Source organism: Zonotrichia albicollis, chromosome 14 (assembly GCF_047830755.1).
Source record: "Zonotrichia albicollis isolate bZonAlb1 chromosome 14, bZonAlb1.hap1, whole genome shotgun sequence".
NCBI lineage: Eukaryota > Metazoa > Chordata > Aves > Passeriformes > Passerellidae > Zonotrichia > Zonotrichia albicollis.
The window spans coordinates 6,447,176-6,472,083 of record NC_133832.1 but is presented as its reverse complement, the minus strand read 5'-3'; the positions used below and the strand labels follow the sequence as shown (position 1 = coordinate 6,472,083).

At 39.0% G+C, this 24,908-nt stretch overlaps 2 long non-coding RNA genes across 3 annotated transcripts in view; one reads left to right on the top strand and one right to left on the bottom strand.

Moving 5' to 3' along the window:
- The window catches only part of LOC141730876 (uncharacterized), a 324,588-nt gene extending 303,342 nt beyond the window's left edge, over positions 1 to 21,246 (bottom strand). For both annotated transcript variants that reach the window (XR_012582730.1, XR_012582729.1), the window contains exons 1-3: positions 21,128 to 21,246; positions 2,888 to 2,977; positions 2,172 to 2,267 (exon numbers count right to left, since the gene is read on the bottom strand). This is a non-coding gene — a long non-coding RNA (uncharacterized LOC141730876). The remainder of the gene's footprint in view (positions 1 to 2,171; positions 2,268 to 2,887; positions 2,978 to 21,127) is intronic.
- On the top strand, positions 4,242 to 8,729 carry LOC141730836 (uncharacterized). Its single transcript, XR_012582549.1, has 3 exons — positions 4,242 to 4,376; positions 7,980 to 8,120; positions 8,285 to 8,729. It is a non-coding gene; the product is annotated as an uncharacterized LOC141730836 (long non-coding RNA).
- Positions 21,247 to 24,908: the final 3,662 nt, after the last annotated feature.

The window sequence follows — 24,908 nt, the reverse complement described above, 5'->3', positions numbered from 1 at the left end:
TTGGATTAAATATTCCAGTGACTACGAAGAATTTCTGTTCACTTAAATAAGTGGTTTGTTGGCTGTGGCATTTTTTTACTGATTTTAGTTTCTCTGAGTGTCCCTTGATGTCAGCTCTTTTTTGCTGCACTGCTGGTTTCAAAGGGTAAGTTTCACTACCAAGTTGGAGTTTTTTCAGTTTTGCCATCTTCACTCTTCACATGCAGGTCAGAAATCCTCCTTATAATAAATGTCTCAAGCATTTGAATTGAACTCTTCTTTCATTAAAGTTTGTTTAGTGAGGAGTTTTTTTTATGCTTCCTCCCCCTCTGATTTTATTTTACATAATGTATAAAGGCCAATCAATGCTCTGTGAACTTTTCAAGGAATCTTCTACCACTCATGCTCTAATAGCATATTTGCAGGCATAAAAATTAATCAAATTTCCCTGTAATTAATTCAAGGAAAAAACCCTTCATTTTTCCTATTACCAAGCTCTCTCTACCTAAATAAAGGTTCCAGGGCAGACTGGCACTTAAACACTCACCACCTTTAAATAGGAACATGGACATTTTTTCCTGAGTTTGACTGCAAGAGAGGCAGGAGGGGCTGCATGTCAGGTGCAAAACAGTAATTTAATTCCATGGTTTTTTAAGAGTTTAAGGGGATGAGCTGCTTATCTGAAGAAAAAAAAATGAGACTTGTTTGGTGGTTGCTGCACTCTGTGTGCCTTCCAGCAGATTCCTGCAGAGGCTGCACAGCAAGAGGCCCTGGATCCTTATTTCATGATGGCTAGCACACAGAGTTGAGAATTTTTATTTAGTTTAATGCTTTACCTAATTTTAAGTTCCCGAATGATCACAAGAGTCTCTCTTTATGCATACAGATCCTCTGTAGGCAAATCAGCTTTATTCCACCTTCTATTTGTGACTTGGGCTGACAATTCTGAGCCTAATCCTCAAAGAAAACTGTCAGAGGCATTACAAATTAACAAATACACGCTCCTTCCACTTCCAAGCACATCATCCTAAAGGAAGGGTCTTGAATTTTCCAGTCAATATGCACCTTTAGTTACCAAAAAGCTCCATTTTCCTAACAATTCTGTAAATATATCAGGACATGGTGAGTGCAATTACAAAAATTTTTGTTGTGTACATACACACATCCATACAGAGGTGGGAGCTGGAGCCTGGCTCTCTGACAAGGGGAAAGGTTGTGCTAAGGATACATGAAATATCCTCTGTTTAATAGAAGACAGAGAAAATTAAGACCTAGGAAAGCAGAATTTGCTTCTTATTAAATACAAAGCTCTGTTACCACAGCAATATTAATTTGTGGAAACAAGAGAGATCCTTTGATGTAAGCATTTTAACTCAAATTACTTCAGTATGTTCCAAAATCAGCCTTAAGAGATGTTGGGAAAATATAAAGGCAAGTGTGTAAAACAAACTGTGGCTGCAATTTGGTACTTAGTATTTTGATGGAACTACACCTGGGCAGCTTTTGGCAGCCCATTTTATTTTGCAGACTTTCTGAGTCCATCTTTGTAGGAGTGGGTTCTAATGAGCCAGGCCATTAGCAGCAAATCTCGGGCAGCCACAACAAGGCAGCAGCAGCATTTGTACTCATTGCTCAAACCCTTCTGTACTCATTGCTCAAACCCTTCTGCGTGTTACACTGAGAGGGAACAAAGACAGACAAGGTCAGATCTAAACATAAACCCCTTTGTGAAACGTAATTTGTGCACAGTACGTTCCTCATTAATCTATTTCAAATGCCTACCATATTCACATATTAATGCATCATCCCATGTATGTTGTCCAACCATTTTTCTCTTTTTTTTTGCTGCTACAAAGCTAAAAAAGTAACAGCAATGAGAAAAAGGTCAGATTCATACATAAATTTTATTCCCCAAAGGAAATCAAAATGTATTTTGTTGATATACTAACAATATTTATTAATATACCAGTAAACCTTACCAATATTTCATTAACTATTCAGTAGTGACTCATAAGAACAGCACAAGGTCTTCCTTTCCCCTCCTGTTCTTCATTTAATCTCACACAGAATGTTTTTGTAGCATAAATCTCACACTTTGGTTGAGCCTTCGTTGCCTTGTTTACATTTTCTAAAAACCTATCTTGAATTCTCCAAAACTTTATTCCGTTTTCATGAAAATCAAAAAAACTCACCACAGGAAGGGATGAGGAGAAGATTACAGCTGTAAATTCCACATGATTCCACCCACAGACACTCTAAAGGAAAAAGATTCTCCTGGGTAACACCACCTGTCAAACACCAAGATGTGAACTGCGGGCAACTTTTCCCCTATTACCAAAAGAGTTATTTTCAATTGCTAGTTTCTCCATTTAAATTCTCCACATGTTTGCACCAGCAATTCTTTACTATTTCACACCCTTTGCAAATTCACATCTATAGAGCTAAACAAAAAAACAAAACAAAAACAAAATCCAAACCACATAAAAAACCCCATCTATCTAAATCAAGATTTTGCCTTTGGTTTACTGTTATTAATTATTTGGTTTCATCCTGCAATATGCTTCAGATGTCAGTATACATCTGGACATCCATATTTTGAAAGTATTTTCTCTTCTGTTTTTTTTTTTCATTATTAGGAAAAGTTATGTAGTTACTAACATATTATATATTAGGAATGGGAAGTTGCCAAACAAGGCATTACCAACCAAGGTCTCTGGGCATCCTCCAACATTCATCTCCACAAATCTTTTAGATGTCCAGATCTTTCCCCATTTCCAAGATCTTTCCCCTCGTCCAGGCTTTTACCTTCCTTCCCTAGCTCCAGTCCCTGAATGTCCCAACCAGTCCAAAAGCAGAACACAAGTGATCAGCTTCTCACTGCCAGTTTTGTGGTTCACCTCTTGCTTACCTGGAGCTTTCAGGACATGGCATTTTGTTTAGCCCAGGCGTCATCCAGACCTGCACGTGGCTTTCACCAACTGCAGCCTGCAAGTGGCACCTGTTTGAAATGTCAAAAGCTCAGTTTCAGACATTCACCCACATAACACAATTATGTGCCACACAGTTTAAGTTATTTCCACCCACACCAGCCCTGAGGGGAGGTTTCTACCTTGGCTCCTTCTATTCAGACTTTCAACAGAATGAACTTCAATTAGTCAAAAAAAGTGGATTTCAAGTTGTTTGGATTTGTGAGAACTTTGCTTCTAGTTCACAAACTTCAAGCAATATTTCAGAATTTATCCACTTCAGCCATTGGTACTTTTGTGTTCCCATTCCAGGGCTTGTTCTGGCACTGCCCATTTGGAAGACTCTTTCTAACCTTTTGTGGGTGTTTAAATCAGTGTTTAGAAGAATAAAGCAAACCAATATAATTTATGTCCGCTTTATCTTCACCAGTTGTTTCCCTGCTTATTTCTCAAAGAATAGGAATTGTCCATCCTTATATAAGAGCCACACTGTCTTCTAAGAAATCTCAGTGTAAACCCTCAGCTTACCCTGACTGCACTCACTGAGGATATTAGTTGTTATATCCATTAAATTTCTATTTATTGTATTAAACTTTAGACCCAAAAAACTTCCTTCTGTGTATAAGGGAAATATAGGGGAAGTACTTCCCCTATGTGGGAAGCATCAGCACTGCACCCATTCCTAACAAGCCCCTGGGCAAATTCCTATCAGTCCCTGCTCCTCCCAGGACATTGCAATGGCTGCTCAACGTCACATTCTGTAGAGCTGATGAGAAGTCTAATAAATGCTCCATTTCTCCTGAAGACAATTAGGGAAAGCTGAACATTTAGCTAGTGTCTTTTTAAACTCATTTTCATGAGTTGGACTCCTAGTCAAAGAACCGTATCTGGATTTATTTTTTTTCCATCCATTCCAAGTGTTGTTTTAACTGCACTTCCACCTTGGAGTACCCAGAATATTGAAACATCAAGCTTCCTCCACTTCAAAATTAAATAATAAAAAATCTGTCCTTCCTGATATTCTGGAACAGGGAGCAGATTGAGCCTGCAAGTCATTCCTCTTTTAATGTCAGCTAAAGCTTCACCTTGAGTTTCCCAGGACCTCTCTCCTGCTGGCTGTGTCACCTCCCCACTTTGCTGACAGATTAACACATGCTGCAAAAACCATGCTCCAGGTTTTAACAGTTTCTGCAATTAATCTTGAATGAATTCTCATGGGCTTCCCTTTTTCCTCTTTGCCAGTCTCAATCACATTTGAGTTTGGCTTTTTTTTTTTACTTTCTCACTTTTCTTTCTCTTCTTTCACCACATTTCATCTGAGCTGTTTTTCATCCTCCTTCATTTACATTTCTCAGCCTCATTCAGATCTCAAAAATTCTTCACATGGAGTTCTCACAGATGTCACTTTTATCGAGCTGAAATGCAGTGAAGGTAGGTGAATTTCCACTTATAAACTCTCTGCAGTGAGGAATTTGTTTTGAGTAAATAAAAAATAAGCTTCTGCTATGAATCACTAAACCTAAGTGAATATTGTGACTTTATTGCTATAATGCAAACACCATACACATTAAGCTTTGCCAGAAGAAAAGTTAAGCTGAGAGGAAATTTACTTGGCTTAGCTTCCAGTCTAATAGTCCATTATGGGTAAGTAGCAGGAACTGCCAAAACTCAGAGCCTGCCCATGTATTTTGGAAATATTATGGTTTGGGAGGTGACCAGACAGTAACAGACTATTTATTTTAGCTCTTGTTAATAAACAGCTACTTTCAGCCTCATGAGAAAGAACCAAAAAGAACTTCCATGTTAAGGCAACATCTCTATCCAAAACCAGACAAGTTTTGTCTACTTGAGTCAACTTAATTGGTAAAAAAATAAATTTAACTAAGAAAAAAAGTAATTTATGCACAAAGGGAATTTAATTTTTTTTTAATTTCATGGAGAAATGGTAAAATAGATGCATAGAGAGAAGGTCTGAAAAGTATGCGAAAGACTTTGAGGCATTGGAAGAAAGGCAGAACAAGAGGTGGAAGGACTGGATTTCGGACAACCTGTGTAATTAGCTGTCCAGAAGGACAGCCTTATCTATAATGCTGTATTGTTATTTCTCTGTTATTTATGATAAAACACATTTTCTAACAAGATTAGGAATAGGACCTTAAAACCAACAAGGATGGGCATAATCAATGGAAGAGTTTCCACAGAGAAGAAGAAAAAGATAAAGGAATTGAGGGTCACCACAAGTGCAGATAACATAAATGAGCAGGAAGGAATCAATAACTACTCCTAATAGGGTAACTTGTAATATTGGACATGTGGTGAGAAAAGAGGAGGGGGCAATACTTCTGCAGAAAATGAGGTGTCCCCACATCTGCTGAGTTAGACTTGTCATGGCAAAAAGAAACCTGTAAAAAATGTGGGAGAGGAAGTCAGCAATAAGAATATGAGTGAAAAACAAGATATTACAGGAGAGAGCAATTAGTGTCTCAGTAAGCAGCACAGGAGCTGTGGCCAAAGGCAGAGCTGCTGGGGAGCTCAACAAGGCAGAGCAAACCCAGGACATGGCAGAGATAACAAAGTCTGCTGGAGAGGGAGAAAGGCTACAGAATGTTCTATGTTTTGTTTTTTATTATTTAACACCCAAACAGGGAGAAATTTCTGAGAGAAAGCTTTGAAACTTTGATTAATGCTGTTGTTTAAAGTGAAGCTGTCGGTTGTTTCACAAACCATCTGCAAAACAGTGGAAACATGAACAGAATCCTTAAAGCAGATCTTCCAATATTAGTCACTTTATCTGCCATCTGTGGGGAACTGCAACTGCCAGTTCATTTAGTTTCTTTAAAAGCTGACCCTAAAATAACTCACTGTAAAATTGCAATATTTTTCTCACTTTCTGTAAGGAAAAGACATCCTAACTTATTTGAACTAAGACATGAAATGGCTTGTAAAATATCAAGATGGCCTTAATAAGTATGTACTAGCTCATCCAACTGATGTGCCATGAAGCTGGAGGAACCTTTAATATTCCATTAATTTCACTGCAAAAAGCAGTTCCATGAACAGAAATAAGTTCCCAGACAATGAAGGAATCTTCATGCTCATTATTTTTTTTATTGAAGTGGACAGAGGTTTGACAAAGAGCTGCACTGCTTGCAGCCAGGAGATAAATTCACTGGACATCCAATATCGCATCACACCAGGTACAAATGTATCTACTGGCTGAGCTTTCAGTGGATTATATTACAGCAATAACCACATGTCAGGATAAATTAACATGCAACTTCAGGATATTCATGTTGCTTCGACAAAAGTAAAAGGACAAAAGGAGTTACTAGGTACATTTTAAATGAAGAAAAGGACAATGGAAAAATAAATTAAATTTCAAATTCCATGGGTATGCTTTGTATCTACAAAAGAGTGAAAAATCCTGCTATCTTTGTGTCTGCTGGAGAAGGCATGCAAGGCTCTACCCACTTAATCAAGCAATATGAACAAAGAGAAAACAGAATGGTGAGGGAAGACCTCAACAAGGGGTTTCCAGTTCTATTTGCAGTGTACATAACTATTATTTGAGAACGGTCCAGCCAACAGAAGCACATTTAGAGATCAGAGAAGTGAGTGGCATCAGCAGAGTGCCCTGATGCTGCAGAGGGGCACAGATGGGGCATCTTCCCTCACGTGAACTCTGGTAACAAACTCTGCCTGTTTCTCATGGGGTGTGCACCTGAAAACATGAATTGCTTTCAGGAAGAAAGGGACTGTATTCTCATTTTAGTAGGCAAGAATCTCTCCCACAGATTTGCTCAAGGTTATGAAGAATGAAAACCCTCCTCCATAATAAAACTTTCATTTTATCCTAGAAGTAGGAATTTAAGAGGAATTACACAAATTTACACAAGAAAAAGTTGAGCTCTATCAAAAGGCATTGAAAAATATCTCCATAAACAAGGTGAAGCATTAAATACATGCACAGTAAATAAAGTAACTTGCCAATAAAAATATTGACTGGGAATCACTGGGAAGCCAAAGAGAAATCCACTTGAATTAAGATAATGTCTCTGGCTGCTAACAGCAAATATTTCAGTTCTGTCTGTGTCAGCACCCAGGGCAGGTCAGACACATTGCCAGAACCATCAATTGTCCTTAAGGAACTGAAATACTCCAGAAAACAGAAAATCCTACTGTCTGCATAGATCCAGGCTGCCTGGACAGGCATAATTGTGCATTTTAGTTATGCATCCTCAGTTATCCATCTTTTGGTTTGGAGACAAACAAAAAGTTTGGAAAAGGTGCCAGGTTGTCCACTTTGTGACACTGCTTTTGCAATAAGATGTTTAAGGTAGTTATATTGGTATAAAGCCAGTGAACTCAAATCTGTGGCCCTGTACTTACAAACAGAGATAAGTTAATTTTTCACAGACATAGACTTCCTTTCCATAAACTGATTTTCAGTCCTAATTCTGTTTGGGACACATCTCAGGAAATCAAGGAGGTCATTCTCCCACTAAAAAAGCCAAGTGGGTTGGCCAAGGCTGGATGCCAAGGCTGAGCCTCTCCTTCTCTCCTCAGAGCAAACACAATTAAAGGTTTGTGGGATAAGGACAGGGAGGGATCACTCAGCCATCACCACCGTGGGTAAAACTGGCTTCTTTGGGGGAAATTAGCTTATTACCAATCAAATCAGAGCAGGATAATAAATAAAACCAAATGCTAAAACACCTTCTCTCCATCCCTTCTTTCTTCCCGGGCTAAGATTAAAAAAAAACTTAGAAGCAGTAAGCATTAATGGATGTCCTGGAAAGAGCAGCGCATTTTCCCCATGTCAGTGGGTGCGTGGCCCTTGAGGGATCTCAGCAATAGCCACCAGTGCTCCCCTGCATCTGCAGGCTCTCAGCAAAGTGCTCCTGCAGCAGCAGCAGCACAAGCCCTTCTGCAGCCTACTCTCCTCCTCCCACTTGGCACACAGATATAATTTTCTTTTCACATTCAAAAGGAAGAAAGCAACTTTGAACACTGCCTCTCTCTCTCTCTCTCCAGCTGTGACATGGGGATAGAGCTCTTCCCAGCCACCAGAAACTCAAACATAAAGACAGCAGATGTGAAGGAAAATGCAGTTCTTAAAAACAGAAGCCACATCCCCAGCTGAAACAGAAAGCAAGTCCCCAGCTCCCCAATGACGTAAGATGATCTCCCCTGTGCACGAAGATTTTGGGCAAAAATTCAAACAAAAAAAAGTGCAAATATTTGCCATTTGCTTCCACATTATGTTGACAACAGACATTACCCATAATAGTACAGAATATCCAGTTTTGCATTTATTACAGTGTCTGTTTTGTTCCTAGGCTGGATTCTCTACCACTGGAATCTGCTATGATGCCCTGCAGCACAAAAGTTGAAATTGTCCCAAGATGAAAATCTGTCATAATGCTTTTATTTTTATTATCCTAGACAAATTTGCTTCTCTGTAAATCTATCCAGTCTTGTCAGTACCTATATGAAGTATGTCAGTATTATTTATAAAACTGATTTAAGTCAAGGATGATTTTGTGATGCCCTCAGGCTGATTACTTTCCACCATGACAATACTCTCTTCCTATAGAGTTGCTTTAACTTTCAGTGTTTGCATTTTGCCATTATTCCCTGCCTGGTTTATTATTTTTGATTGTGACAAGACACATCCTATGCTTCTCCACTCAGTGTTTTCTCCCACTTGAGTTTTATTTTCAAGAATTTCCTTTGTTCCTGTTTTATGCATTATGTTGGTTACCTTTGTGCTTGTTTACCTGCACTGGCTTTGAAAAGAAAAATTACTGTGAAAATCCCTGCACCACTTCTTCTTTTTCTGTTTTTTTTTTTTTTTTTCTTTGTCTCAGCCTGGTTCATAGTATTCATTTTTGTCTTTTAGAGAGTGTTTGGATTATGTTTCAGTGGAAATGCTTTTCATGGGAAGTGTCTCCCTTTGAAAATGAATCAGCATGTACACATTCATATGTTTTTACTCTTTAGGAACAGATGTTAAGGGAATGTAGGTTAAGCTTCAGATCCAAACTAGTCTCTGCAGGACTATAATTTGCTGAGATAAACAGAAAGAAGGAAAGGCAAACCAACAGGGGCATCCCAGATTTAACATCCCTTCTGTTCTGGCTGAGATACATTTGACTCTGTCACTTGCAGATACGCTTTGCTGCCACAGTAATCAAAACCAACACAGAAATCTCTCCTAATCACTACAACATTGTCAGTCTTGTCTAAAGCTATAAACATGCAGCTCACCAGAGACTGAAATTTGTAAATATTCCAGACAAATGTGCATTGTACAATTCTGTAATCTGTCTTCTATGAAATATATTTATTAAAGTACATGTTTACAAGAACATTTGAGGAACTCATAAATGTCACACAAAGAAAATGATGAAAATCTTTTATAAATGTTTCATGAAGACTAACAAAACCTTTAGTTACAAAGAGAACGGTAATAATTTTTTCCTTGCCTTTGAAAATGGCCCCAAAATTAATGGATTTGTTCTTACCTGCAGTCACTACTCAGGTGAGTACTGCTTGGTACCTCCAGCAGATTTTTGGAGTATGTTGGACTGGGGCCACCAGCCAGCCTTGAAAATCTCTCTCATTCACTTGCATTTGTTTTTAGGCCAATAAGCTATGATTAGCTTTTCATCATCATAATTAATGTAGTACGGATTAATTAGTTGATTTAGGCACCTGAGAGGCAATGTTTCATTTGACTGTGGCAGGATATGCACAGCAAATCTCACCTCCAGAGACTTCTTGTATTTAATACTCAACTTGGTTTCTGTAAATTTTTTAGCATCCCTTCCAAGCAAATCTTACAGGAAAAAGTCATTTCAGTAGAGAGAAGAAAGAGAATGAGCCTCCTTCATTGCAAAAGCAACCTGAACAGAAATATGCAGAAAAGGAGGGCACCAACCTGTGCATTCTGCACCAGCTTCCAGCAAGATTTGGCAGCCCCAAAGCACAGTTTGGTATGAGGACAGAAACTGAAGCCTCTCCTGCCAGCTCATTCCAGTGCTTGACTTCCCTCACAATAAAAGAATGATTTTCTCAGATTCACAAAGAATTTTATGTGTTTCAGGCTGTGCCCAGTGCCTCTTGCTCTGTCAGGGGACAGTCCTGAGAGGCACCTGAGCCCTTCTTCCCTACAGCCTCCATGAGATCAATATCAACATTGATAAAATCCACTCTGAGCCTTGTCCAGGCAAACAACCCCAGGCCTCAGCCCTGTGCTGAGATGTTCTGTGGCCAAAACTATCTACAATTAATAAAATTAAAATGAATTATCAGCCTAATCAAGCCTACTTTTAAATACTTGTGAAATAAGGCACAAGGACTCCCTAAATACAAACTGCTTTCAGAGAGCAGGGTGTTCCCAAAGAGAAAGCAAACTACCCAAAAAATGCCATTATCCCAAAGAAAATATAAATCACAATGATAAATAACCAAATCTATTTCAAAGAAATTCTGCTTCTAAGATTACTTTGTGATTGTTTCCCTCAGATTTAACAGAAATATGCTTTCCTTTGGAATGCCCTCCAGAAAGGAATGAGTTTTTAGGAAGCACCAGCATAGAGTCTCACTCCAAACTTCACACCCAGAGAGGCCAGGAGGTTCCACAGTACAACTGGGAAAATTTACTTCACAGGTGCACCCTGGATCCAAGGTAAGAAATTAAAGCAGATGGAGCCAGTGTTTATGAGGATTTTTTCTAACATGCAAAGTGACACTGTGTGGTACAGACATTCCTACCCTTTGCTTACTGTATTATCCTTGCTCAAAAGAAGAAATTTCAAAGCAAAAGAGTTTATCCTTTGTGTGTCTCCAGAATTAGGTGTAAAAAGGGGTTTCTGCAGCACTGACAGAAGAGCTTTATACATAAAAGAACATGGTAGCTTACTTAAATAATTTATCACCCATAACCAAATACAGATGTTTCCATTTACCATGACTGCTTTTTTTATTTATAAGAAATAACACAAAAGTAATGCCATTTTGAAAATACAATTGCATCTTGAAAGAAATTTGTGTAGTACTGTATTCAATCGCAGGCATAACCTACCTAGTAATTCCTTTGTGAATTTATGGCAATTATTCCTTTGCAACTTCTTTAACATTTAGAGTTTTTCCTTGACACATGCAAAATAAATGCACTTTCTAAAAATGTACTTTCTGCAAAGCATAAACAGCCATGGAATTACTTCGCAAAAAGACTGCAATTATCATTTAATCATGCTTAATTATATGGGTAATGTACCTCGAGCAAGTGTTAGAGAAACTGAGAAGCAGATACTTGGTTACACTTACAAAAGTGGGATTTAATCTAAGAGAATATTGTCTGTAACGCAGCCCTGCACTGCCAGCACACCCAGAGGCATCTGGCTGATTGTACTAATACTGGCTTTTTCCTCCTGACACTCCTAGCTGGGACAAGGCCTGTGGATTACAAAGAAAACAAAAATATGGGACCTGTGTCATAAAAACTATTTGTATCTTCTATTTCAAGAGTTCCAGTGTTGCTTATCTACATATAGGCTTTCTTTTTTGGCTTTTTTTTTTGTTGTTGTTGTTAGTTTGTTTTTTAATTATGTACTAAATGAATAAAAATCCTCATAAAAGCATGCCCATGACCCCCTTAGGACCTAACACCACCTTTTTATGATATCATCAGCACCAAGCCTGCTGTATAACACACAGAAGGGTTGATGATAGATCTGTTGTCTCCTGTGAGAGCTTTAAAAACCAGATCTGTGCTGCTTTTTTGGAATATCTTCTCCACAGCACTCAGCCTTCTTCCCTAGGGGCAGGGATCTGGCAATCTGAGAATCAAGACTTGCATTTCACAGCAGTCAGGGTCTGAGCAGGGTTGATTTATGTCAGGCCAGAGCTCTGGGCAGGCCTGGCTGTGTTAAACAGGAGAGCAGATTCATTTTCAGAATTGCTGAAAACAGTCTGCAGTGATTTATAGGGGTCTTACCAATCACTAAATCATTTATTTGATTTTGTAGAATAAACATTAGTACATTTTTCCTTTTATTTGCTTTTTTTCTTCTCATCTATAACATGCTAGCTAAGCCCTGGGGCTAAAACACTATCAATATTTGTAAAACATTTGCTACAGAAAAAGCAATTCCTGCAGTTGTTACCTAAGAAATCATCTGAATGTCCTGATAATACAAATGTGGAGCATCCTGTAGGTAATATGAGGTGGACAGTCTTCTGTTTTAATGTGGGCAAGCAATTACTTTTGTCAAATCTTTGGCCTACTTAATACTGCCCATTTCAGATGTAAGCTGAAAATCAAATGTGAAAAAATTACTCTAAATACTTCTATTTTTTAAAAATCAGCTCATATTACTGGAAAGATCAAAAGCTATTTAGCTGTTATTTATTCAGCTGTACACTGATAAGAGCCACTTCAAGTTTGCTCCTTATGAAGCCTGAGGAAAGGTGACCAGTGGCCAAGGTTTCCTTTAATATTTTTGCACAGTCCTCTGGGCTGGATTTTCTCTGTCCACCCAAAGGCAGCCCTGCCTACAAAAGGGGTCAAGGATTCCCCCAGCAGGGCATTAGGCACAGCTCCAGTCCCTGTGTTTGCCAGCTACAACATTAAGGGAGAGAGAGAAAGTGAGATAAAACAGCAGGTGTCAAGGAAAAATTGCTTTCTGGGTCTAAGAATAGACAAGTTGATGGTTCCACTGAAGTAAATCAAAGTTTTTCACTGACCTCAGCACAAGTTCTGTTATTTAAATCTTGTTCAGCCCAGGACACCAGCCCCTTTGGCCTCAATGTCACCAAAATAAATGGCAGAGTAATGCAAAACTAATCACATGAGAAGATCAAGAACACATTTTTAATTAAATGCTGTTTAGTGTCCTATGGTTCAAGAAATAGGTTTTTCTTTTCATGATTTATTTAAATTCTGTTTGATACTGTGCTTCATCTGCTTTTGTTTGCTTTTTTTGATCTTAAGCTATTATTTACCTTACAAACATTTCCTGCCTATCTGGCATTCCCCAGAGCTGTGAATCACTGCTTTATCTTCCTCAGAGGCACTCATTCCTTTTTTTTTATTGATTTTCTCCCTCCTCAGGGTACCTTAACTTTGTCCTTTTACTGATGCCTCATTGCATGCCTTTTTCTCCATAGCCAAACAGGTTTCTTGAAGATGGTGCAACACAAAGTCAAAGCAAAACATCTGAAGAACATGGGGACAGGCACAGGGCAAAACTAAAAGGATGCTGGCCCTGCTGAGACACAGTGGCCTGGCAGCCTGATTAGTGTGTCAAGAGGAAACAATGAAAAGCAAAGAATCATGAGTTAGGATTGAGTAAAATATATAGGAAGAAGAAAGAAAACCCCTGGAATAGTGAAAGCTGAAGCAGAACCAAACATATTTAAAAGAGATATTACTAAATGCCTGGTACTTACATGCCAAAAAATATTGTTTAACACTGCAAATGGACCAAATTCTGTTTATTTGAGGCTACTGAGTTATTTCATTCATAGCAACACATTAAAATCATCTACTTGAGTGAAGAGACACCAGTCCTTTGTCAGGAGAAGGCCTTTGAATTGATAGCAGTTGTAGTTCCACACTTTGGGACATCACCCCCATCCCAGCCTGCTGCCCCCTCTCTCCTGCATGGCTTGGTTCAGGTCTGAGCTTTAATTGCCAAGAATTCTCTTGGGGAGTGGGGCAGGCAGGCAAAGCTGAGGGCCCTGTGATGCACTGAGGGCCACAGGGGGGTGGCAGCGGCCTGCTCTTGTCCCCTGGCCAGGGGGAATCTGGGGTGACCTTTGATGGAAACAGCCCCACAGCAAAACTCCACATTTCCATTGCAGAGCTGCAACGCTGGCTTTTCTACTCTAGAGAGACAAATTCTGTCTGTAACAAATCATTATGGAGCCAGAATCAGACCAAATTCATTATTGAAAAGAAATGATACTCAGGAGAAGCTGTTTTCTCTGTAACTTTTTTGGGGGAGTGGTTGTGTTTGGTTTTGTGTTTGGTTTTGTTGCCCTTTTTTTTGTTTTCTTGGTTTCTTTAACCATTAAATATCCAGATTTTATGGACACAGAGAAATATTTTGTAAATATTTTCTGCTGTCTGCTTGTCCCAAGCAAACAGCTATCACCACAAAAATAATAAATTTAAACATATTTTGTCATTTTTTTAAAAGGCATGAAAACATTTGCCTAGATTCTCAGTTTAACTAATCTTGGCAATTGTCCTAATAAAATGGCATTTTGGTTGTCTATAAATTTAGTATGTATCGTATGAAATGCCTATTTTTATTTTAATCACATGCATTAATAAATAGCATGGAGTAAATATAAATGACTATGTAACACTATGTACTCAAAAACTGAACATGTTCTTTTCACAAACTTAAGAATATAAAGGACTTTGAAATGGCAGGGCGGTTTGCAGATCTCATCAGCAGCTCTGAATTTTAACTTCTGTTTTATAACAGCTGTTGTACATTGTGGCTGATGGCTCTTTTACAAAAAATAACCTATCATTTTTACTTAATGTAGTATAATTAGGGATCAAAATCAGACCTATCACAGTTCCCTGAGATGATAACTGACAGATTAACCCTGCATAAATTAGTTCAGTGTCATTTCATGTCACCCATTGCAAGGTATACACAGAGACTTGAACTGGCAGATTGTTGAAAACCGACCTTTTTTCCCTGAATCAATTTTTACTTACAAATGTAAATGTAAACAAATGTTACATGGACACAGTCCCAGGGAAAAAAAATCCTGTAATTGGTAAATAGGGATGCTTGAAAAAAGTCATGGGGTATTACATTTCTCTCACAGGGGACTAGAAGTAGATTAAGGATTATGTTATTAGTGTTTTACTGATACTGGGAAACAAGTTGACATAATTAATTGCATTTGAATATTTGAATATTGACCAACTTTTTTTATTTTTCCACAACTAACTGAAAATCTGGCAAAAAAAAAAAAAAAACTTAAATGACTTTTTATAGTCTAGGTAATGCATGAATACATTTGACTGTCTTCATCTGGAATGACATTTAATGAAGGCAAGACAACAGAAATTGCATTACTGACATGCTCAATGCCTTGAGCTTCAGGTAGCCAGTCTAATGCTGGCCACATCAGGAGTCCACGGATCTCCCCTCTGAAACCTGAGGGCAGATTGGAGACTGGACTGAGATCTAAATATGTCAGAAGAGCAGCTGTGAGATGAACAGACAGCACTCCACCAGCTCTAGAGATGTGGAAAAATTAAAAATTACCTGCTCAGGCTCATTCTGTACTATACATGTTACACACGGTATGAATTCAGAGTTACTTCTCCTCTCCAGCCTCTCCACCTGACCTCTGTCCATGACACTTGGTTTCAGCCCACTTGAGTCCTGATCACCTATTCTGGAAAATGCTCCTGAAATTAGGGGATTTCTGAAAGGACACACTGATTTCATTGGAATAAATGATCTTAGGATGGTTAGTGGGCCATAAGACAAAGAATGAGATTCATCTGACCCCAATGGCAGCTCTAGAAGCTGTGTGCTCTGTCAGACCAGGTTTGGTTTTGGTTGGATTTGAAAATGTACAAGATTTGGAAGCAAAGGCTGAATGAAGAGCCCAAAAATATGGAGCTGATCACATCAAGTTTCTGAATGGATGTAAGAAATCCCAAACCAAGATTCCCAGAAGTTTCCAGGTCTTCAGCAGAATATAAATCATTGTGATCCCTGAATTATAGCCAGGTTCTGAGAGTTTTCAAGGTAAGCAGCTGCAAAGCCAGGGTTTGTCAGAGATCCCTCCTGTCCGTAGCTGGGAGCCATCGTGCCCAGCAGGACTGAGTAACTCCATCAGCTGCAGAATTCTCAGCTGTGAGACAGAAAATAACCTGGCAAGCTTTTTAATCTTCATTTAACTTTGGTTTTGGAAGTTCACCAGAATAAAAGCACTTGGAGGAGGAAAAAAGGGGAAAAAATCAATCAATTCTGGCACTTCTCTGCAGCAATTTACACAGGTGACCCCTGCAGATCAACCTATTTCCACGTGCAAGGTCACAGCCTGCAGACATGAGCAGAAGAGAAACAAGGACCCCAGGCAGTGAGTCAGAGCTCCTAAATCATGCCACTAACATCCCTCTAAGTCTTTTCACTTTCTTTCCCCACCCTCCCCACCTCTGCCAAGGTTTTGAAAGACACTTCTTCAGGGATTACCAATATGATGAGATCTCATTCAAATGGACACTGCAGGTTTTCAGAGAGGAATTAAACACTCTCATAATGCTAGTAATAACAAATAACAAGTCAACAATGATGGTTTTTTGACCCTTGATGGAATAGAAGTCAAAACCTGTTAGGGCACAATATACATTTATTAGTAAATGAAACTGGATGGCTTTAAGAGGGAAGCATCAATAAAACTGAGGGAAAAATGTCATGGGATAAGCCTCATGACAGTGCCATGGTAACACTTCTTGCTGCTCTGCAGCTGAGTGCTAGGATTAATTTGCAAGGGAAATAGCTTTCATATCCAGACCATTCAATCAAATATTAAGTTATATGGTCATTATAGGCAACAGGGGAATATAAATAATGGAAAATGCTTATTGTGCCTCTTCTGGTATCCTTAGTTATTAAGCTACTGCTTCAGCAGCAGCAATAAGCAATATGTATGTTTTGATTCCTGGGTAACTTGTTGGAAATTAGGTTTCACAGTAGTATTTGTGTATTATTCTGATCAAATGCTGCATTATCTTCCACGCTTCTTGGTGGTATTTATGTGTTAAGCTTCCTTTTATTAAGTTTCTTGCTGAAGTGTGATGTATTAAGTAAAGGCTCCCCATAGTAAATTATGTCAGTTTCTTGGTATTATCACTGCATTACCCTGCTCTGAATTATCTTATGTGCCTCATTAGCATAACATGAATTACAATAGGGAGTTTAATCTCCAGTCCTACACTTCTTTATGCACATCTTTTTCTCCCCATAACTTTTCATTACCACAGGCTGGGAGTTTAGGCTGATAACCAAACTGGAATGGGGAAAAATTCGTGTTCCAGGATGAATGAATGCAGCAGCCTAAGGGAACAGCATGTGAGTGTTCTCTCAGTGATGGCAGCAAATAGGGGAATGGAATGAAATTTCAAGGCATACATGGATCAGATTTACTGGCCCTGCATACCTAATGACAGGAGAAATGAGCCAGCATTTTGCCACAGTGCCCTAAAGGAAAGGAGTGCAAAAAACCAAATTCTCCCTATGGGTTTGTGCACCTCAGTAAGTCTCTGGAGTCAGGAACATCCTTCTTCTGTGCCTCACGTGAGGGAAACAGGCATTTAGGGGAAGCTATCTAGATCCCATGCACAAACCAAATAATTAGTGCCTTTCTCCCTGTGTTACCTTCTACTCACACTTTTTAAGGATTTTTTTTCCTATTTATTTCTTGATATGGTTATATGATCAAATTAATTGAGATCCTATGCACCTATGCACAAATGTTTTCAAAAACCAAAAATTCCAATGTTCTTCTCCTAGGTTCAGAGAAAAGAACATTGAATGAGATTTTGTATAAAAATATTCAGTTATATATTGCTCTGCTTCAAGGGAAAATTTATTTTATGTTTCAAAGTAAGTCTCAAATGAATGGCTCAGCCCAAATTTGAAGACTGAGCAGATAGGTTAAATAAATAATGACTTAATTATGGACAGCTTTCATCTCCAGCCCTAACCCCTAAGATCTGATAGACTTTTACACCCACACTTCATGAAAAGCAGCTCTAGAAAGTACTTTAAGAGATCACACATCTACCTGAACAAGAGGAGACAGGCTGCCATGTGCAACAAAAAAAAAAGCAAAAGCAAAAAAACTAAGCTGTTTTTATTCTAAACATGAATCTATTATAAACATGAATATATGAACATGTTTAATATTACTTACTTCATATAGCCATGTTTTGAAAAAAAATTATACTGAATTTATGCTATTTTATTAGAGATTTGAGTGATTAGAATTGAAGATTTCTCCATGGCTGAGCCTAAAGCACAGAACACAGGAGAACATTGAGAGTTCACCTGCCAGCACTGTAACAGCATCTTGTTTCTTGAATGCAATTCATTTCAGAAAAATTTGGCATTTCCACATTGAATGTTAAATACAAAGACATTAGTATTTTTTTTCTAATCTTGTGAAGGGTTAGTCTAAATAAATTAAAAGATTCTGAGTGTTTGATTTAAGGTATGATTTCCTAGAAATTCATATATCAATCATCAAATCAGAATCTTCTGCATAAAGTGACTACAACTGGTATTTTACAAGAAAAGTGCAACTTCTGGCACTTTTTTATCACGTTATTGTGATTGCTGTAGTCACAGCGTTTGACTGTGGGTCTCTTTAGGGTGATAATGTTTGTGGCTATAAATGTTTTTTTTTATGTAAACACTAGGACTGGAGAGGGAGCTGAGCCAGCACAGAATCTCCTCTTACAGCCCCTGTGGGCACCAGCCTCTGCCTTCTGGTTGTCAGGCAACCTCTCTGAAAAAACTCCATGGATTTATGTATTTAAATGCTAGGCTTTATGGAGGAGCATACACCAGAGAGTTTCAGATTCAACAGAATAAGATTTAAACAGGGACCTGTCCTCTTTTACCCTTTCTAACAAAAACAGGTTATTACTTGAATTATACCACAAACCTGAAAGGTGTAACCTGCTTCTGCTGCAGATTTTTTCAGGTTTATCTACAGGTGTTTGCAGTTATCCACAATTACATTTCAGCAAGGCCTCATATTCCACTTCGAAATTTGCAGCTTTCTTGTCCTTTTAAAACAATTTCAAACAATGCTTTGGAAAATTGAAGTTTGCACTTCTTAGCAGTCTACAGAAGTTCTATTATTGTTTTATAACACTTAGTGTCTCATCCATCTTCCAATCACATGACAAAAACCAGCATTGTGGATGCAGCCCTGTCACAGCCAGAGGGATCTGTTCCAGACCTGCTTCTGTCCTGTGTTTGCACCATCAGTGCCAGTCATTCATGTTTGTGTTGGTATCACACCAAATTCAGGCTGCTGTCAGGAGCACATGAAATACCACCACAATTTAAATGCACTTTGTTAGAATAACAACCATTTTCAACAGAGCTGAGTTCAATTCAACACCTCAGAATCCATGGGCTAATTCTGATTTATGTAAAAAAAAAAACCTGATATTAAATCATCTGCTTATCATCTGTACATTACAGAAAGTCAGAAGGGAGAAAAATCACTGGAAAGGAGAAGAAGAAAGTTTTCAGGGAAGTGGCAGAAGCATTTATCAAGTCAGTGACACACAACCCCTTGTTGGATGACTTTGCAGCAGCAGTTGGACATTGTGCTAAGCAGACATTGCCTGGAGTTCATCCACTGTGGGAACTTGCAAAGCATGACTGAAAAAGATCACTTGGAATGTCTGAATGAATTTGGAAAAACCTAAGCAGTATATCAGCTCAGTCTGAAGCAGAAATACAGAAGCAAAAACCCATGAAAATATCACAGGAGATGGAAGGGAAGAGAAGCAGAAATGTGTGTGCAATTTCACTGATTGCTTCCCCTGGGAATAAAGAGGTTCAGGTAAGAGCCTACATGAGCAAAGGCAGATAAGCTGTTTGTCAGGACAGTGGGAGGCAGATACTGATGCAGGAAGGAGCAAAATCTCTCATCATTCAGGAGCACTTAGCATCTCTTCATTTCTACACGTTCATACTTCTGCCACTGGCTTTTTGGTCTGTGAATTATTATTATTCATGACCCAAGACATCTCTCATATTTCATTTGAAACAAAAAAGATGGCATCTTCTCATATACAAGTACTTTTGTGCAGGACTTGTCTTAGTCCTGGATAAAGTCTTTGATGCATCTTCTGGCTTTCTTTCAATAATATTAGCCATTACAGTCAAGGAAAATACATCTTTTTGCCACTTATACTTTGCATTACACTGTACATCCTGCAATATTAAAACATGCTCTTCTCTGAGGAATTAATTCAAAATTATATTATTAAGCTGCCTTATTCCCAACAAACTTTCCACTCTTCTCTTTTTTTAAACAGCTGTAGCAGCACTATTAAGATGTCTAGAGCCAGAAAAAAGTCATAAACAAAAACATTTATGCTACAAACAATTCATGAGCAACGCTAATGCAGTGCTACAGGAAAATCTACGGCAGTGTCACCCCAGGGAACAGTAGATCTCCAGTGGAACCACAGAGGCAGAGAGGCTACAAACAAGCCACAGGAAAGAAACTGGAACACCTGGAACTTGGTGTCAGTCAGCCATAACTTAAGACAGGCTTAAATAAACGAGCACAGTTAAGGCTTGACAGCTCTTGTGCAGCATCCAGGAGAGAGATGTGTTCCTCTCCTGTTTGCTCAGACACACACTTCGGTCCATCCCTGCTTGGATCAGCCCCAGCTGGGTTTTGCCATGTGTCTGAAACAATACAAATTCCTGCTGTGCTATCACCCATGTCTTATTCTTGCTCTGATCAGCCATAACCAAACGAAATCAACCCAATGTACAGTTGTTGTTGGCATGAGGTTAAAAGCAGAAGCTAATGCTTCACTCTTCTGGTTTTAAAAAGTTACTCCATTCTCTGAGAAAATGCTAAATAGAATGATAAACCCATCATTAAAGGAAAGAGAAAGTTATAGGCTAATAAATTTAATTCTTTTTCATTTAAATGGAAAAATTGGCAGATTGAAAAATGCTTCTGCCAATTCAGGTCAACAGAACATTTGCTTTACAAATTATCCTTTTGATAGCAAACATAAACGAGATGAGAGACTATAAATTGAGAGGATCAAATGCCATTAAGCTGTGCACTCAACACAACAGCATCAGGAAAAGCAGCATGCATAGGTGCCATCATTCCAACACACAAATCACTCAAATTAAACAATGCTGTGTAACAGTTTTCCCCTTTTGGCACCTGCTCATTGTATGTACATTTATCTCCAAGCATGAACTGATCTGCACCTTTAGATACCTCCTTTATGCATCCAAAGTCCCCAAGTTGGTAAAACCAAACCCATTACATTAAAGAAAAAGAATCTTAAAGATCAAAGCGGTGTTTGGGGCAGGGATGTGGAGGACATTAGGATAAACAACAAGGGTGATTACCTTCAGCCTTCATTAAATGTGCTGAATAGCCTCCAAATATTAATTGGCATATTGTGATAAATGCTTCCATTGTTTGTTACTGCAGCAATTATTTGAAATGTCAGCTCCTCCTGCTCTACTGCAAACAGGCTGAAATAATAAAGGAACAGGTCTTAAAAATGTAAATTTCCTGAAAATTGTTACAGGCAAGAGCATTCATTCATTGCCAGAATGCTTTGACTGCATTTTATTATTATTATTACATTTTGCTGCTATTCCACGTGAAATCCCATGTGCTACTGATGACAGTATCTGACAAGTTTATTGCTTATTTTAATCTTAATAAGACAGATATCAAGTTTAGGTACATTAAAAAATTCTTCTATATTTATTAACTTCCCCATTTGGTCAAGCTCAGTCAGTACCTCATATTTATCTAAAAATACAGTAAACAGAATATATAAAGTAATTTATTCAAAGCTACATCAGAGCAGTAAAGTCCACTGGTAATTCTGCAGGTCAAAAAACAGTACATTAGGCTTTCATAGCAAGTTTTTGTTCACTTTACAGCCCTGAGCAAGTTGCTTAATGTCTCTGTCCATCTCTGCAGTCATCCTGTATAGGGGCATGATAACAACTTTACACTGAGTCATTCTCAGCACTCTGAGAGGGCACAGATGGAAGTCATCATTCAATGCAAATCCTCATTGTTGTTTTTGCATAAAATCTACAAAACAAAGTGTGTTAAGATATTAGGAATGCTCTAGAGAACTGAAATTGCCAGTTAAACCTCTGAAAGCTGAGTTCCTTCATCCAGTCCACAGCCCCACCCCAATCCTATTTTTTGGGAAGTTCCCTGATCATTTTAACCCAATGTGTAAAATAGTTAATTCCAGGAGAGCGGCCAGATGGTATTTTTTAATAAAAGGCAAACACCTGTAGGCTCTTAAAGGACAGATCAGCCACTTGTGATCTGAGCCATGGTTTTAGGAGGTGTTGATGGGTTTGGATGGACCATGCAACATGAATTACTAATAGGTGATAATTATATTGCACAAACTGCACAGGTACCACAGCCATCCAACTCCTAATTCTGTTCCAACACAAATATTAATCAAGGCATCTCAAGTGGAACGTGATGTAAAAAATGAAATGGTCTCATGTGTCTTTTCAACTATGAAGTCAGTATTAACAACCACTTGTGTGATTATATCATTGATTGAAGCTTAAAGCCTTTTATTTACAGTCTTGTCTCACATGTGAAGCCTTTGCAAATACAATGAACAAAGCAACCAAAACTGGATTCTCAGTGTTGTTATCCTAAGTATCCTTGGTGGTTCAGTATGGCCCACAATAAAAACAAAAGAAAGCAGCTATGAACCTGCCCCTGGCATAGAGATTCAGAGCAGGCTCATCTCCAGCAACTGCAGAGCCAAAAAAGGAACCCAATTTTAAATATAATCGGCCCAATTTAACTCATTATTTTTGTCTTAAATCAGTGGAACTCAGTGTAGTACCACAAACTCAAGATATTTACATTTCTCTTTTCACATAAAAGGTACAGAATAATCTCAAAGCACAGATTTGAGGAGTATGCAGAATTAAGGCAACCTGTAAAAATGCACACAACCTGTCTCATCCTGCCTTACTGATGAGAAACAGGACAGGAGGCACAGACCTCTCAAACCGACATGAAATCAGCACAAACTCTAAACAGCAGGGCCAAGTTAAATCAATGAATTCTAAACTTCTTCCTGTTGCAACCCATCTTTGTCTTATACCACAGATTAGTATGTTCAGAGACACAGGAGCATAATAAAGGTAAACTACAAAATCTTAATACTCCACTTCATTAAGAACTCCTGCTAGAAATGTACAGGAGCCAGTTCTGAATTACCATCAATAATTCAGTGAAGTAGATGTGCCGTTCTCCAGAGGCCACTGCACCAATCTTATCTTGCAGTGATATTTACAGACACAGCTCACTGCAGGCAGTGCCATCTCCTCTCTGCCAGCTGTGACAGCAGCAAGGCCTTGAGTTTATGGTTCCATGGCATGCAAGAAGGAATTTTTGAGATTTGTGCAGTTTCCATGTGAATGGAAAGTGTGGGTTCAGCCAGTCCAATAAAATGAGAATCATCCTGTCTGAGCATAAAAAATTTAGAAACCCTGCCTTTTAAACCTCCATTTTATTAACCTTTATCAGCTGCTGAGAAACCAGCACATGACGAGATTTCTGAACTTTGCTGTCAGTAGCTAAAGGGTAATGCTTGTAGTGATTGCTGTTTTGCAAAATTATAATTCTCATATCCCAAAGGTCTCCTAATGGATTTATTCCCCAACGATTACCGAGTGCCACTGGAGACAATGAGCATGGTTTGGTGGCTGCATCTCAGGGCAGTGTGGAGAGCCTGGCTGCAATTCCTGACTTCCAGCCCCTAAGCCAGGGCAGCACAGTGCTGCAGGTGAGGGGGCTCCATTCAGAGCTGTGCCCAGAGCAGGGCTGGGACTGTGTTGTGACAACAGTCCCCTGAATGGGGAATAATTAGCATTAACTCCATGACTGCAGAAGGCTGATCCATTGCTTTAGTATTACTGTACTAAACTATACTATCAAGAAAAACCCATCAGCCTTGCCAGACACTCTGATACAGCTTTGACCTAACTGGTCAATCAATAAACACCATCACCAGAGTCCAATTAGGAAACCACCCTTTGCTAAACAACCTCCATAACATATTCCACATGTGCACAACAACAGGTGCAGCAAGTGGAGATAAGAATTGTTTCCCATTCTCTTCTCTGAACTTTCTCACAGCTTCTCACCACTTCCCAGGAAAATCCTGGGAGAGAACTGTCTGTCTTTGCTCACAGGATATGTGATTACCACAGGACTGTGTCCCAGACAAAGGAACAACCCAGCAAAGAGCTGAGTCCTAACAAAGCCTCTGTGAAATAATTAAATTTGCAGTTACACAGAGAGAGTTACACAGAGGGCTGAGAGGCAAGGACAGACCTGCAGTTTAACCCTTCCATGTTCTTGCAAAGCTTTGTGAAATCTCTCCTTTGGGGTACCCCGGTAGTCCCAGAGGAACAACACTTCATCAGAGTGTCCTTTCAGAGTGATGAGTTAGGAAACCTCAAACGTTTAACCAGGTGTAGACTGCAGGATGGGGACAGACAAAATCCCTGCCCCATGGACAGAATTACTGGGGCAAAATGCACCAACCATAACCTGTAAACTCCAAGGGGTTTTCCTGAATTGAGGCATTCCTCTAAAGACTTGAGATAGGAGAAGATCCAAGGAGGGCATCCAAAAGAGAAAGTTATCCCAACCAACTCTTGCCAGAATTCCTCCAAACAAGACTCACTCACAAGATCCAGGGCTCACTGAGGGAGCTGGGCTGATGTCTGGCAGATAAATAAAGGCAAGAAGCAGAAAGGTCAGACACAGTCAGGCTCACTGGTTGTTAATAAAAGATTAAAAAGGGAGAAACTGCCTGAGCAGCTCCTTATGGCTGAGACCAGGCAACTAAATGCTATCACAGAGCAAAGAGGCCCCAGATGCAGGGTCAGAGATCCTTAAATAAACCTTGACCTTCAGCAAGAAAAAGACCTGAGAGACAGCAGCTGAAAGAGAATTTTCACTGGCAGCTGACCACTGAGAGTTCCCTCCTGCTGCACTGAGCTTTTTGAGACAGACAGGTGGAACAAAACTCATTTCATAGAGCAGATTGGAAGTTTTCTAGCAGGCAAAAAGCCCAGGACATTTCTTTTCATTTTTTCCCCTAGGTAAAGTTTT